Source organism: Grammomys surdaster, unplaced genomic scaffold (genome assembly GCF_004785775.1).
Source record: "Grammomys surdaster isolate TR1022 unplaced genomic scaffold, NIH_TR_1.0 126391, whole genome shotgun sequence".
NCBI classification, from domain to species: domain Eukaryota; kingdom Metazoa; phylum Chordata; class Mammalia; order Rodentia; family Muridae; genus Grammomys; species Grammomys surdaster.
The window spans coordinates 4,327,911-4,342,009 of NW_021621185.1; positions in this window are offsets into that span (position 1 = coordinate 4,327,911).

Here is a 14,099-nt window from a genome sequence, read left to right on the forward strand (position 1 = left end):
TAATTTTACTGAATATTAAAAATAGTAAAATTCTCACAATATCCCAAGAACACATAAAAACATCATTCACCATAATTAAGTAGCCATCATCCCAGGGATGGTTCAATACATGAAAATATATCAATGTATTCTACAATATAAACAAACTGAAAGACAAAAATTACATGATCATCACATTAAATGCTGAAAAAAGCTTTTGATAAAATCTAACATCTACTCATGTTAAAAGTCTTGTAAAGATCAGGGATTCAAGGCACATATCTAAACATAATAAAAGCAATATATAACAAACCAGTAACCAACATCAAATTAAATGAAGAGAAACTTAAAACAATCCCACTAAAATCAGAGAAAAGACTGACTGCCCACTCTCTCCCTAAGCAGTGAGACAACAAAAGAAGATCAAAGGGATAAAAATTGGAAAGGAAGAAGTCAAGATATCACTGAAAGGTCAACATAAACCCATTTGTTTCCATTTAAAGACCCCATTTGTCTCCATTTAAGGATCAGGCCTGATTAAAAAAAAAACAACAACAACACCGTAAGACATCAGCTTCAGGAATAGACTAGAAGTCTCAGAAACTAAGTCATAAAACACCAGCTGTAGGAAAAGACCATAAAATCCATAACAAGATCATAAACCCCCTTCCAAAGAACAGCCTGGGGGTAACCACAAAAAAGGGGAAATATCTTATCTCAGAATGAGCCATCTGTGCTGGACAATATTTCATCACATGGTTAAACATTTATGACATAGGAATGTAGACCACTGACCGACCACCTGTGACCCCCTAGCAACACCTACCAATGAAATTTTATTTTATTTTATTTTTTATTAATCATTCCATTTGTTTACATCTCAAATGACAGCCTACTTCCAGGTTACCCCTCCACATCCCACATCCACCTTCCCCCTTACCCTTTGCCTGTATGAGGGTGCTCCTTTACACACCCACACTCTCCTTCCCCACTGCTCTAGCATCCCCCTACACTGGGCATCAAACCTCTACAGGACCCAGGACCTCCCCTCCCATTGCTGTCAGCTAAGGCCATCCTCTGTTACATATGTGTCTGGAGCCATGGATCCCTTCAGGTCTACTCCTTCGTTAGTGGTCTAGTCTATGGGAAAACTGGGTGGTCAGGCCAATATATGTTGTTCTTCCAATGGGGTTGAAATAAGAAGACCTGTGTGCCTTTCTCTGAGATTGCCATTTTAGAGAATGGTTGACCTCCACATACTGGTTGTTTCTACAGAGTAAACTGTTTGTTTTTCCATACTATCTGAGTTTGGGGTCTTCCTTCAGTGATTTTTGAACCCTTACATCACTATTCATGGATGATATGATAGTAAACATAAGTGACACCCAAAATTCAATCAGAGAACTCTTACAGCTGATAAACAACTTCAACAAAGTAGCTAGATATAAAATCCACTCAAAGAAATCAGTAGTCCTCCTTTATATAAATGATAAACAGGCAGAGAAAGTAATTAGGGAAACAGCCTTCACAGTAGCCATGAATAATATAAAATATCTAGGTGTAACTCTAACCAAGCAAGGGAAAAATCTATAACAAGAACTTCAAGTCTCCAAAGAAAGAAAGTGAAGAAAATATCAAAAGATGAAAAGATCTCCCAGGATCATTGATCAGGGTAGGATTAACATAGTAAAAATGTCCATCTTGGCAAAAGTAATCTACAGATTCAATGCAATCCCTACTAAAATTCCATTCATACAGAAAAATAATCCTGAACAATAAAAGAAGTTCTGAAGGTATCACCATCCCTGACTTCAAGCTGTTTTACAGAGCAATAGTGATAAAAGCTGCATGACTTTGGAATAGAATTAAAGACTGAGACATCAACCCACAAACATATGGACACTTGATTTTTGACAAGAAGCAAAATCCATATAATGTAAAATGAAAGCATCTTCAACAAATGTTGCTGGTCTAACTGGATGTCTGTATATAGAAAAATGTAAATAGATCCCTACTTATCACCCTGCACAAAGCACAAGTCCACATGGATCAAGAACCTCAACATAAAACCAAATATACTTAATCTTGTAGATTGGAAAGTTGGGGGACAGTTTTGAACTCATTGGTATAGGAGACTACTTCCTGAACAGAACACCAATGTCTCAGATTCTAGGATCAACGATTGATAAATGGGACCTGATGAAACTTAAAATCCTCTGTAAGGAAAAGGACACTGTCAACAGGACAAAACGGTAGCCTACAGATTGAGAAAAGATCTTCATCAACCCTACATCCAATAGGCTGATACCCAAAATACATAAAGAACTCAAGAAGTTAAACTCAAATAACCCAACTAAAAAATGGAGTAGAGAGCTAATCAGAATTCTCAACAGAGGAATCTAGAATGGCCAAGAAGTACCTAAAGAAATGTTCAACATCCTTGAACAAAATGCAAGTCAAAATGATCTTGAGATTCCACCTTACACCAATCAGAACAGCTAAGAGCAATAACACAAGTGACAGCACATGGTGACCAGGATGTGGAGCATGGAGAACATTCTTCCAACTCTCTTGGGAGTACAAACTTGCACAGCTACTCTAGAATTCAATCTGATGATTTTTCAGAAAATAAGAAAAAGTTCTACCTCAAAGACCCTGCTATACCATTCCTGGACATGTACCCAAAAGATGCTACAACATCCAATAAGGACACTTACTCCACTATGTTCATAGAAGCCTTATTCACAACAGCCAAAAGGAACTAGAAGCAACTGTGATGTCCCTCAGACAAAGAACAAATACAGAAAATGTAGTTTATTTACACAATAGAATGTTATTCAGGTATTATAAACAAGGACATCATGAATTTTTCAGGTAAATGGATGGAACTAGGAAATATGATGCTGAATTAGGTAACCCAGACCAAAAATGACAGGCACGGTATGTAACAGATGTGCAGCTAGGTCAGTTTCCATGTGGGTTCCTCAACAACTGGAACCTATCCCTGAAGCAGTAGCCTGACTGTGGTATTCATTACCCAACAGGGCTACCCTGTCTGATGTAGTGGGAGGCAATGAACCTAAACTAGCATAGACTTGATGTTCCAGGGTCTGAGGATACTGAGTGGGTATTCCACCTTCTCAGAGGAAAAGAGGAGGGGATGGGTGGATTAAGGGATGGACAGGGAGGGGGACAGCACTTGGGATGTAAGTAAGTAAATAAACAAATAAATATGAATTTAAAAGTTGCCTTGGTCATGGTGTCTCTTCACAGCAACAGAGAAATAAGTAAAATTTTCATGTGGGTTCAACATTTATAGATTTAATGAACTTTGCCTATCTGGGTTATAATGTTCTGTCTATGAGCCTGTAAGACTCTGACCCTCCATCAGTGGTACTTACTTCAAGTTGCTCCCAAGTGAGACACCAAGATGCAGATCAATGCAAAAGCAAGTGGTTAATTTTCTGGTGTGTTGGGGTCAACCCTCAACCACTCTTTTGAGGCAAGTAACAAGAAGGCAACCCCAAGTGGCTATTACAAACAGTTTTTATACTTTTTAGGGGGACAGGTTACATCAGTAAGGTTACAGTTCAAACTTATTGGCTAAGCATTATGAAGTTTAAATCTATTGGCTAGCAAGCATGACATGCATTTGAACTCTACCTGGGACTTCCAGAGGGCCAGGTGACTATTAGTCAGTACATTCTGAGAATTTTTTACTTAAGAATGTTCCTGTGGGTGGAGAATGGAGCTTGGCCTAGCCTTGACCTGAGGTAGGAAACTGCAACTTGATCTAGCCTTGACTGGAGGTGGGTGGGTGTAAGGCTGGCAAAAACCCCTAGGACCCTTCATTCCTCCGTTTTGCTTGTACAAGCTCTAATCTTGGAGCTACACTCAGGGGACTCTGGTAACTAATTCATATTCTTCAGGTCCTGTCCTCAGGATCTCCTATTGTTGGTGCAGGACCATCAGCTGCACTGTTCCTATTCTCTCTTTTATGAAGGCTATAAGCTTGTTGGTATCCAAAGGTCAACAATAGCAGAAAAATTAGTGGCCCTAACAAGGTGAATATGAGGGAGGTTAAACAAAGGGGAGGAGTTAAGCCAAGACTCAAACCAGCCCTGATTCTGTCCTCTTTCTCTTTTCTTCTTGGCTAACCCTTCTCTCACCTTGGCCATTGAATCTTTAACTACCCCCAGAATAGTCTCCAGTATGTGCTTCCTAATGTTTCACATCCCCAGGTAACACAGAAAAAGCGGTTGGCCCCCTCCCCCACTGATGGGTTCCCCCAGCTTCTACCATCTTGGGGGCATACATATATGGCGGTTTCTTGCAGGACACACCTCAACTTCAGGTGTCTTCACCCTAAGCCCCACCCTCAAAACCTGCTTCTGGGACATGATTTAGATTTGCAAGTCCCTCATCCCCCACATTTGCATAATACTTGTCCCTGTGTCTCTAAGGTGGGGATATTCCAGAAGTCAAGGCCCACTGCTAACTTACAAAGATCAAAGACAAGATCTGGCCACCAGGTATAAGGTAGGTGTTCCACTGAAATTGACCAAGCTACATCCCCAGTGGCTGAGAGTATTTGTCAAGTTACTTTGGTAGGGTTGTGGGGGTGCTGAAGCTCAGCTTGGGAAGGAAGATACACTATAGCCGTCTAATGGTTTCTCTGGTCTTGCAGAAGGGCAGGTGAACTTGGGCTTGAGGGGGTTGCCTAGGTCTCTGGCTGCTATCCAGTTGGTGTCAGGTGCAGGTGCTGGTCTGATGTGAGTTATGGGTACCCAGGCAGTTACTCCATCCACTTTAAAGGAGGTTGGGGTGATCAACAACACCAGGAATGGCCCTTTCCTCCTCTTTGCTTCCAAATTTTCAGCACAATGTCTCTTAACATATCCCCAATCTCCAAAGTGGTATTCGTGTGGAACATCTGGGGTACCTGTGTTATACAGAGCACTAAAGTTTGGCTACAAGTCTTGGTGGCTGATCTGGAAAGCTTGCAATCAAGCCATAAGATCTTTGTCAGCCTGAATAGTTACTCTGGGGGCATCAAGAGCTGGGGTCAAGGAAGTGGGGGTCACACACAGAATCTCATAAGAGGTCAGGTTAAAATGGTAGGGGTGTTCCAGGCTCAGAACCAGGCCAGGGAAAGGAGCACCACACAGTAAGAACTAGTCTCCAAGAACAACTTATTTAAGGTCTCTTTTAGGGTTCTGTTCATTCTTTCTACCTATCCTGAGCTCTGGGGATAGTGCACACAATGGAGCTCCCAATTAGTCCCCAAGATCTCTTCCAATCCCAGGCTTACCTTAGAAACAAAAGCAGGAACATTATCTGATCCAATTACCTTAGGCACTCAGAACCTCTGGAAATTTTCCTCTAATATCTTCTTGGCTGTCACAGTAGCTGTTTCCTCTTGGTAGAGAAACCTCAACCCATCCAGAGAAAGCATCTATAAACATTAGAAGGTATTTACAACCATATTTTCCTGGCTTAAATTCTTTAAAATCAACCTCCCAATATACTCCAGGATGTTCTCCCCTAGGTCTTTTGCCCTGTTTACTCTTGGCCACATAAGCATTTACTTGATGGCATACCTTACACTGTTCTACTGTATCTCTTGCTAAAACCCTGAGATCCATTACATATACCTTAGATCCCTTGACTGTTTGAATGAACTTATCTCCTAAATGAGTCCATTTATGCATTTGGCCAATTAAGTCTTTTGTTTGCTTTCTGGGGAGTATAGTTCTCCCTTCTTAAGTATGCCAATGTCCTTCCTTCTCTAGGTAATAGCTGGTAGGGTGGCTAGCAATCTGAGTCCTTTCTTCTTCTGTATATTTTAAATGAGGTCATCCCTTAGTCCAGTCCCATTCCCCAGTAGGTGTCTCTTGCTGGCCCATAACTGGGATAGGCTCTTGCATAGGCATTTTTTGAGCCATTTGATATTTCTGGTTATTTCCCCAGGCCACTGAGGCTCTTCCCTTCTGATGTCCTGGGCAATTAATAATACAGTTGCTGGCTTCATCAGTGCATCCAAGAGATCCAAGATTTCCTGCTTGTTTTTGTTTTTATTTCTTTTTCCTCTGATGTGAGCCCCTCTCTTAGTATATACCTCTCTTGGTATATAGCTCCATGGACATGGGCTGCAGCAAAGAAATACCTGCTGTCTGTGTAGATGTTAATTTTCTTGCTGGCCCCAAGTTCCAAGACTTTGGTGAGGTGCCGGGGGTAGAGATTCATCCCAGATGACATTTGTGCCATCCACCATGGCAGAACTTGCTCATCTGAGGTCTTTCCTCCGCCCATGGAGTCTCCTTTTGGGCCAGTTAGTTGCGGCCCATCAGGTAGGAAGTGTATCTGGGCCCAGTATTAGACAGTAAGTCTCACCCCAACAGAGGGTATGGACAGTCTGAGATAATCATAAATGAATGGGATACCCGGCCCATTTCTAAGTCCACTGTTCTTCAGGTAGTCCATGAACACATTTTGGTACCAGTGGCTCTTTGGACCCATGATTTTTTGCTGGGAGTGGGCCATCAGCTTAGAGGAGGACCAAGTGTTGGGCTCCAGTATCAACCAAGAATTCGATGGATTTCTCCTCCACTTTCAAGGTTACCCTAGGCTTGGAGAGGGAGTCCAAATCCCATCCTCCCTAGTCACTATCTTTTCCCATGGCTAATACCTTTGCTGTTTGGGAGCATTTTTCCCAAGACCTGGGATTTCCCTCCCCCAGTGGCCCCTCTCCTTGCAATATGCTCACTGGTCCTTTTCAAGGGGTTTTATATCTCTCCTTGGCTGGAGACTCTCTTCTCTGCTTTCCCTAACTACTGTAGCCAATATTCTCTGTAAAATCCTTTCCTGTCAATTTTCTTTTTTTCATCTCTCTTTTATCTTCTTCTTTTCACTTTCTCTGTTCTTTCTCCTCCTCTGGCTTCCTGTTATGGTAAACTTTCTCAGCAACCTACACTAAACACCTCAACAACTTATCCTGTAGCCCCTCTAGCTTCTAGATCTAAGGGCTTTTTCCTAATATCTCTAATAGCATAGTGTATAAAAGCCATAGTCACAGTAGCTTTGTGCTCCTCACTGGTGGGGTCATAGGGTGTATACTGACAGAAAGCCTCCATGAGGCTGCAGGTGACTTGTCTGGTCCCTGATTAACCTCATGTCAAACTGGGAGATCATCATGCAACCCCCTTGAGACCTGCCAACAGAGCCTGCCAGTAGACCTCCAGGTGCCCCTTACCTTCTGCCATATTAAAGTCTGAGTCAGGTCTAGTCAGAAGAAACCTGCTATCAAGGACAGCCTGGTCAATCAATGGTGTCTCTGTGTCTGAGGGGACATTCTTTCTGGCTTCCTGCATTATCTTCTCTTGCTCTTTTGACACTCATGAGTTATTTGATATTATCCCAGGTGGGCGGATGAGTAAATAAAGTAGTCTCAAACAGATTAATCAGCCCCTTAGAGTTATCTGAAGTGGGGGATTGAGGGGGTGAGGTTTGGCCTTCCAGTTGTACACGTTGGTCAAAGAGAAGGGTCAATATTCCATAGCCTGATTGCCTTTATCTAGAGGCCCATATGTCCTCAATGAAAGAGCCAATATAGTATGAGGGAAGGTGGCTCTCAGACTTTGAATCCCCATGGCGGGACCAGAAAGTTAGGGGTCTCTTTCTATTCTTCCCTCTGGTAAAGGGGTGGACAAAACCCAGTCTCATGTAGGCTGAGGATCCCGGACAGGTACTGGCACTGGTTGTGCCGTGGGAGAAAGGGTAGGGTGATATGGAGGAGGAAGGTCTTGGAGCAACAGCTCAACTGTTGAAAGGTCTTCGAGAATTGACTTCTTCTCAGATCCAGATCCCTCCTTGCATGCTTCTTTTTTCCTGATGGCCAGAACCTTCGAGGTGTATATTGGGGAAAGAAAGGCTTTTATTCCTGGGGAACTGTGTCCTCCACTAGATTCTTCCAGGTAACTATACAGGACACTTGGTCTGGATGCCTGAAGGATCCTGGCCTAAAGACTCTTTTCCTCTACTGCTTTGATGACTTGCAAGTCAAAAGTCTCTATAGGTCGACACCCTACCCCAAAGGTGGGCCATTCAGAGAAGCAGAGAGTGACTAACTTGTCCTTCTTTACTACACAAGTTTTTTTCTTTCCCTAACTTCCCTCCAGTGGTTAACTAGGATGTTTGATGGAGTAGATTCAGTCCAAAATAATGTCAGTCCAAGTCCAAGAACACTGAGAAAGACAGTCAACACATAGACATTTTACCCCTGCCACAGACACAGAAACCAGGTTATAGCAAGACTCGGTCTGCTCCAGTCAATACTGTGTCTTGCCATTTCCAAATGGAACAGAGTCTTCCTAGCTCCCTCCTGGTGAAGGAGGGAGCGAAGCATCCTCCACACTCTCCATGGAGTTAAGGCACGTCTACCCACCATAATTGATCATAACAGAACAGAGGCTTTCCAGCCAAAACTGTGCTCGAGAGCCAAAAGTGAAAGCAAAGGACAAAACAGACAAACACTAACAAGTAGGCACCTGTTGCCGAGCTCAGTCTTTTTTTCCCTCTGATCAGCTTAGTCAGTGGTCTGGGGGTTGTGGGGGGAGGGTGCTGTCTCTTTGAATCCTGGACGAGTTGCCAAATGTAAGACCTTGACCCTTGGGTATGTGGTACTTACTTTGAGATTCCCCCAAGTGAGACACCAAGATGCAAATCAATGCAAAAGCAAAAGGTTTATTTTCTGGTGTGTTGTGGTCAACCCTCAATCAGTCTCTCAAGGCAAGTGATAAGAAGGCGACCCGAAAGGCTATTACAAGCAGTTTTTATGGGTACAGATTACAGTTCAAACTTATTGGCTAAGCATATTGAACTTTAAATCTATTGGCTAGCAAGCATTTGAACTCTACCTGGGATTTCCAGAGGGTCAGGTACACTGAGGTCAGTCAGTACACTGCGAACTTTTTACTCAAGAATGTTCCTGTGGATGGAGACCGGAACTTGGCTGAGCATTGACCTGAGACAGGTGGGTATAAGGCTGGCAAAAGCCCCTGGGGCCCTTCAAGCCAAAGAACACCTAACAAAATCCCCAGGAACATATATAGAAGAACTCTTGTGAGAAATTGGCCAGAGGACTCCTAAGACATGAAGCCTATTGCTCCTGCCCTCATTTATCCCACAAAGATGGAAGGTAAGGCGTCATTGCTGAACTTCAGAAACAGACCAGAAAACCATTAGCTAGAACTTGCTGGGTCCATAATTGCTTGATAGGGACAGAATGACATGGTTCCTGCCCCTGGGACAGAGCCAACAGATTTCATCATCCACAAGTGATGATGGCTGCAATGGGCACAAGGCTTATTTGTATAATAATGTACATTTTCCACATTCCTCCTTCAAGGAATGTCATCTCTGTTAACATTAATGAGTTAATGACTCCGTGATAATCAGAAACAGCAGGAGTCCCAGGTGGTGAAGGTGTGGCTAATGTCTTAGCAGAAATGGTAAATTCTTGGACCTTCAAGACAGCTCTTAAGCCTGTGGTGGGGGGGAAAAACTCTTAAAACCATACGTTCAAAAATATATAATTCCTCAACTATGAAAAAAATAAGGATGCAGTATAAATTATATGAAGGGCTTTATGAATCTAAAGGAACAAAGGCAGCTGTATTAATGAGCCAACTTGTCAAAAAGATAAAATGGCTAGCAGATACAAAGGAAGGCAGATTTTTGAGTTCAAGGTCAGCCTGGGACGCAGCAAGTTCTGGGTCCAGGTGTGGTAGAAATGGTAATTTCAGAATAAGGTCCTTCCCACCTACCTGAGCATATGTGCTTAACAGAAGCAGGCAGATATCTGAATCCTTTTGCAGTGTTAAAAGAATATGTGTGCTTGCTGTCTCCTAAGATTTAAGGGGCTTAGATTACAGAAATGCTAATTCATAGGATAATCAAAGGAAACCTGGAATAAATGACTGGATTGATATGTAAAATAAAAGACTGGGCTTATGATCTGCAGGAGATGAGCTATCCCACAACATTTTAGAATAGCAAGGGAGAATTGTTTTGGAGAACTGTCTCCAGCAGAACATAGAAAGCTGTCTAGTGATCTCCAGGGGAGGCAGATCGGAGAGAAAGAAAGCAAAACAGAGAAGCTTTCTCCAGAAGAGCATAGGCTGCCAGCTTGGACCCAGGATTTGACCCAGGATTTTAAGTCATTTCACCACTCTCCAACACCCCTTCCTCAAAACCCTTCTCCAAGCAGAGGCTGGTCTTGGGCAAGAACTTACCTGAATGTTCCCTCCATGGAGACTAGTTTTTATGACATAAGCAGTTGCCATGCAGCTTCCAAAGAAGGGAGACAACCAAAGATATTTAGTGCTTTTATCAGTAAAGTCTGACGATCAATTTCTTTACAACTAAGAGCAACAGAAATAAACTGTTCTCTTTGGAGAATCTCTGTGAGATTGTACTTGGCAGGATACTTTCTATCTGCAATCTATAGTTTTGTGAGACACATTATCCACTGTGAAGGGTTACCAAAGCAAATCACTTTAACTTTATATGGAAACACACATATACACAAAAAATATTCAGTAATAATATCACAACTGTTCTTATGACTTATTCTAGAATCAAAGAAACTAACCCTAGGATCACCTATAACTGTCCTCTCTTCTCACAACCTGTCACAGCTCCTAACTTATAAAGGCTTACAGACTCTACCTCTCTCCAGGGTTCTTTCTCTTCAGGTAGCACTAATAGAAGACTCCACCCTCACCTTTCCATCACACCCACCTCTTAATATTTCCAATCTTCTTCCTCTACCTAATACTGACTACTCTCTATCTCACTCCTGTACTGAAACCTTAGAGGAACTATTACCTCATCCTTCACACATACAGGAGAGCACACTGTCTCAAGCCATCTTTCCTGGTATACAGATGGAAGCTCCTTTCTACATGAAGGGATCAGGAAAGCTGGCTATGCCATAGTGTCAGACACCAAGGTTGTGGAGGCACAGGCCCGTCCTGCTCATACCACCAACCAACAAGCTGAATTAATAGCCCTTACTCATGCCTTCCAGCTGGCACAGGGACAATCCCTCAATATCTACACAGATTCCAAATATGCTTTCCATACCCTCCTGTCCCATGCTGCTATCTGGAAGGAGCACAGGTTACATACCACATAAGGAGGATCAGTAACTAATGCAAACCAAATTATGGCCATGCTAAAGGCTTCCTATCTCCCCCTAGCTATTGGGATTGTCCACTGCAGATCCCGCCGGACAGACGACTCTATAGTCTCCAAGGGAAACAGCTAGAGCTGCAGCCCTTAGGGGCCTAGACTCATCTCACCTTCCCAGGAGATTCTTACACTACAACTCACATCCCCACCTACATCCCCGACACTTGTCAAACTCTGTCCTATCTTCACCAACTCTTTCATCCTAACAGCCAAGCATTGTCTTATTTTGTTAAGACCCACCTACAGCCTACTCCTGAGGACTTAAGTTTCCTAAAATCTATCACTGCTTCTTGTAAAATCTGTCAGATGTCAGATCCCAACTCAAGGTATCGTAGCACCCCTTTTCTTACCCATCAGGCTAGAGGTTCCCTTCCTGAAACTGACTGGCAACTTGACTTTACCCACATGCCTGCTGTAAAACATGTCAAGTACCTCCTAGTCTTGGTCGACACCTTCTCAGGCTGGGTATAGGCTTTTCCCACAACTAACAAAACGGCTCAGAAAGTCTCTGATCTCCTCCTCAGAGAGATCATCCCCTGATTTGGTATCCCCACCTCCCTTCAGTCAGGCAATGTTCCTGAATTTACTTCCCAAGTTTCTCAAATTCTATCTAAGGCCCTAGATATCCCCTGGCATTTTCATATTCCCTACAACCCTCAATCTTCAGGTAAGGTAGAAAGAACTAAACACTCTTTAAAAGCCATTCTTGTCAAGCTGTCACAGGAACTTCACCTTGACTGGGTAAAACTCCTACCTCTGTCTCTTTTTAGGCTATGAACTCTCCCCAAGCAGCCTCTCCTCATCTCACCCTTTAAACTCATGTATGGACGTCCAGTTCTAACTCCTGGTCTTTCACCTAAATGCTCTCCCCTCCCAGACCATCTGCTCACCCCATTAGTTTGCCACTTCCATTCTCTCTTGTGGAACTTTGCTGACCACCATCTACCTCGACCACAAACTGTCTCCTGTCCACTGCCCGTCAACATTGGAGACCAAGCCTTCTCTCCCCTCCAGACCACTGGCCCTCACCCCTCTCTCCCAAATGGCAGGGCCCTTTTAAGGTAATTCTTGTGACCCCTACAGCTACTAAACTTGAGGGACTCCCTCATTGGGACCATTTGTCTCACCTCAAGCCTTTCATCTCTCCATCTAAAATCAACTCTTCCTCATACACGTTGACCCTAACAGGACCATGCTCTATTAACCTCCAGATGACATCGAAATCACCCACCTCGTCCTCAATCCCAGAAAATGAGACTCCACTCCGCCAGCTGAGCTCGACTCCACTGGACTAGACACGTGTTTCTTGTCCTCCCCTGATGTTTGTTTCTATCCAGGTCAGCCCTTACATCTGGAGGTTCAAGGTTCAAGAGACACCCACAGATAATAAACAGTCTTTCCAAACAGGGTCAGGAAACTGCTCCATAGCCGGATGCCAAGAACTAATCCAAATTGCCACCATCCCTATATCTGTTATCCCATCTAAATATTATGTTCTCTATACTTGTTTTCTTTTTGCCCAGATAGAAGATTATTGTAGAAACTGGCCAGACCATTATGGGGGCTGCCAATATTGGTCTTGTCAGATACATATGCTAGGTTCACAGACCAACCACTTCTTCTACCAACATTGCAAGACACTCGTTTCTACATACAAGGCCCATGGGATTCCAGCTGTGGTACTTCAGAACTGACGGGTGCCAGGTGTCCTGACAGCTAAAGAAGATGGTCTTTGCCAGTTCTCCCAAGAAGAATGCCATTTTTGGGGAATGTGAGATCTCCAGTTCTGAGATAAAAAAAAAAAAAAAAAAAAAATATGAAAGCAGATACACTCTTTGTAACACCTTTTTCAGTCATCCTTCTGGTGTTATTATTTCTAACCAATTTATTAATCAGTTCCTGTTGAAAGATTACCAGCTGCTGTTCACAGAGGAGCCTGATACACACATCCACCAAGTGAGCCCCAATGGTGAAAGCCAGCTGATCCCCAGAACGGACTACGCCCCTACACAGCAGGAAGTAGTTTAAGAGACATAGCGCCCCGACTCCTCTTTCACCGTCAACTTCCCTTCCTCCTTTTTTCATTTTTTATAGTAAGAAAAATGAAGGTATGTTGCCATCATCCCCTCGGTGACATCACATCCAGGCGACAGGCGACTCTTACATCATTGCCAAGGCAACCGCTATATACTTCCAGAATCCACCTGGCCACCTCACCTGTACCTGGGAAAAGAGCTATGTCATCACTTGTATAAATAGACAGAACTCTCTCTTCCTCTCTCTCTTCTCTCTCTGACATTCCTCCCATGACTCTCCCCACCTTCTGCCCTGAATAAACCCCTTCCTCTTGTGGAACCATCTGGTCTGGTGTTGTCTGTCTAAGCTGTGCACTGAAATCTTTCATGGAGCACTTAAGGTTCAGCCTTTTTATTGTTGCTGCAGCAGGGTGAGAGGCTTATCAACTTGACAGTTAAGAATGATTTCAATTGAGTTAAACAATTATCTATACCTATCTGCAGGCTCTAGAATGTTAAGTATTTTCCTGCTGTAGGCCCGTGTCTAGGGTGGTTCCTTCCTGGAATAGTTTGTGGTTTTTTTCAGTAATTAGAATTTATGTTATGTTTATAAAAAGATAAAGGAGGAAGAAATATGTTTGGTGAAGGTGTGGTAAGGTATGGGGGGAAGGGGTGCCTCTGCAGGCCCATGCTGAGGCATCCCTTCTCTCTGAGCCACCAGCCACATGGCAGTATAGTATAGAATAGAGTTTATTCAGGACATTGGGAAGGGTGTTGGTGAGGATAGTAGGGACAGAAAAAGACAGAGAAAGAGAGAAAGTAGAAGAGTAGTGGCTGGCCATGAGCACATGG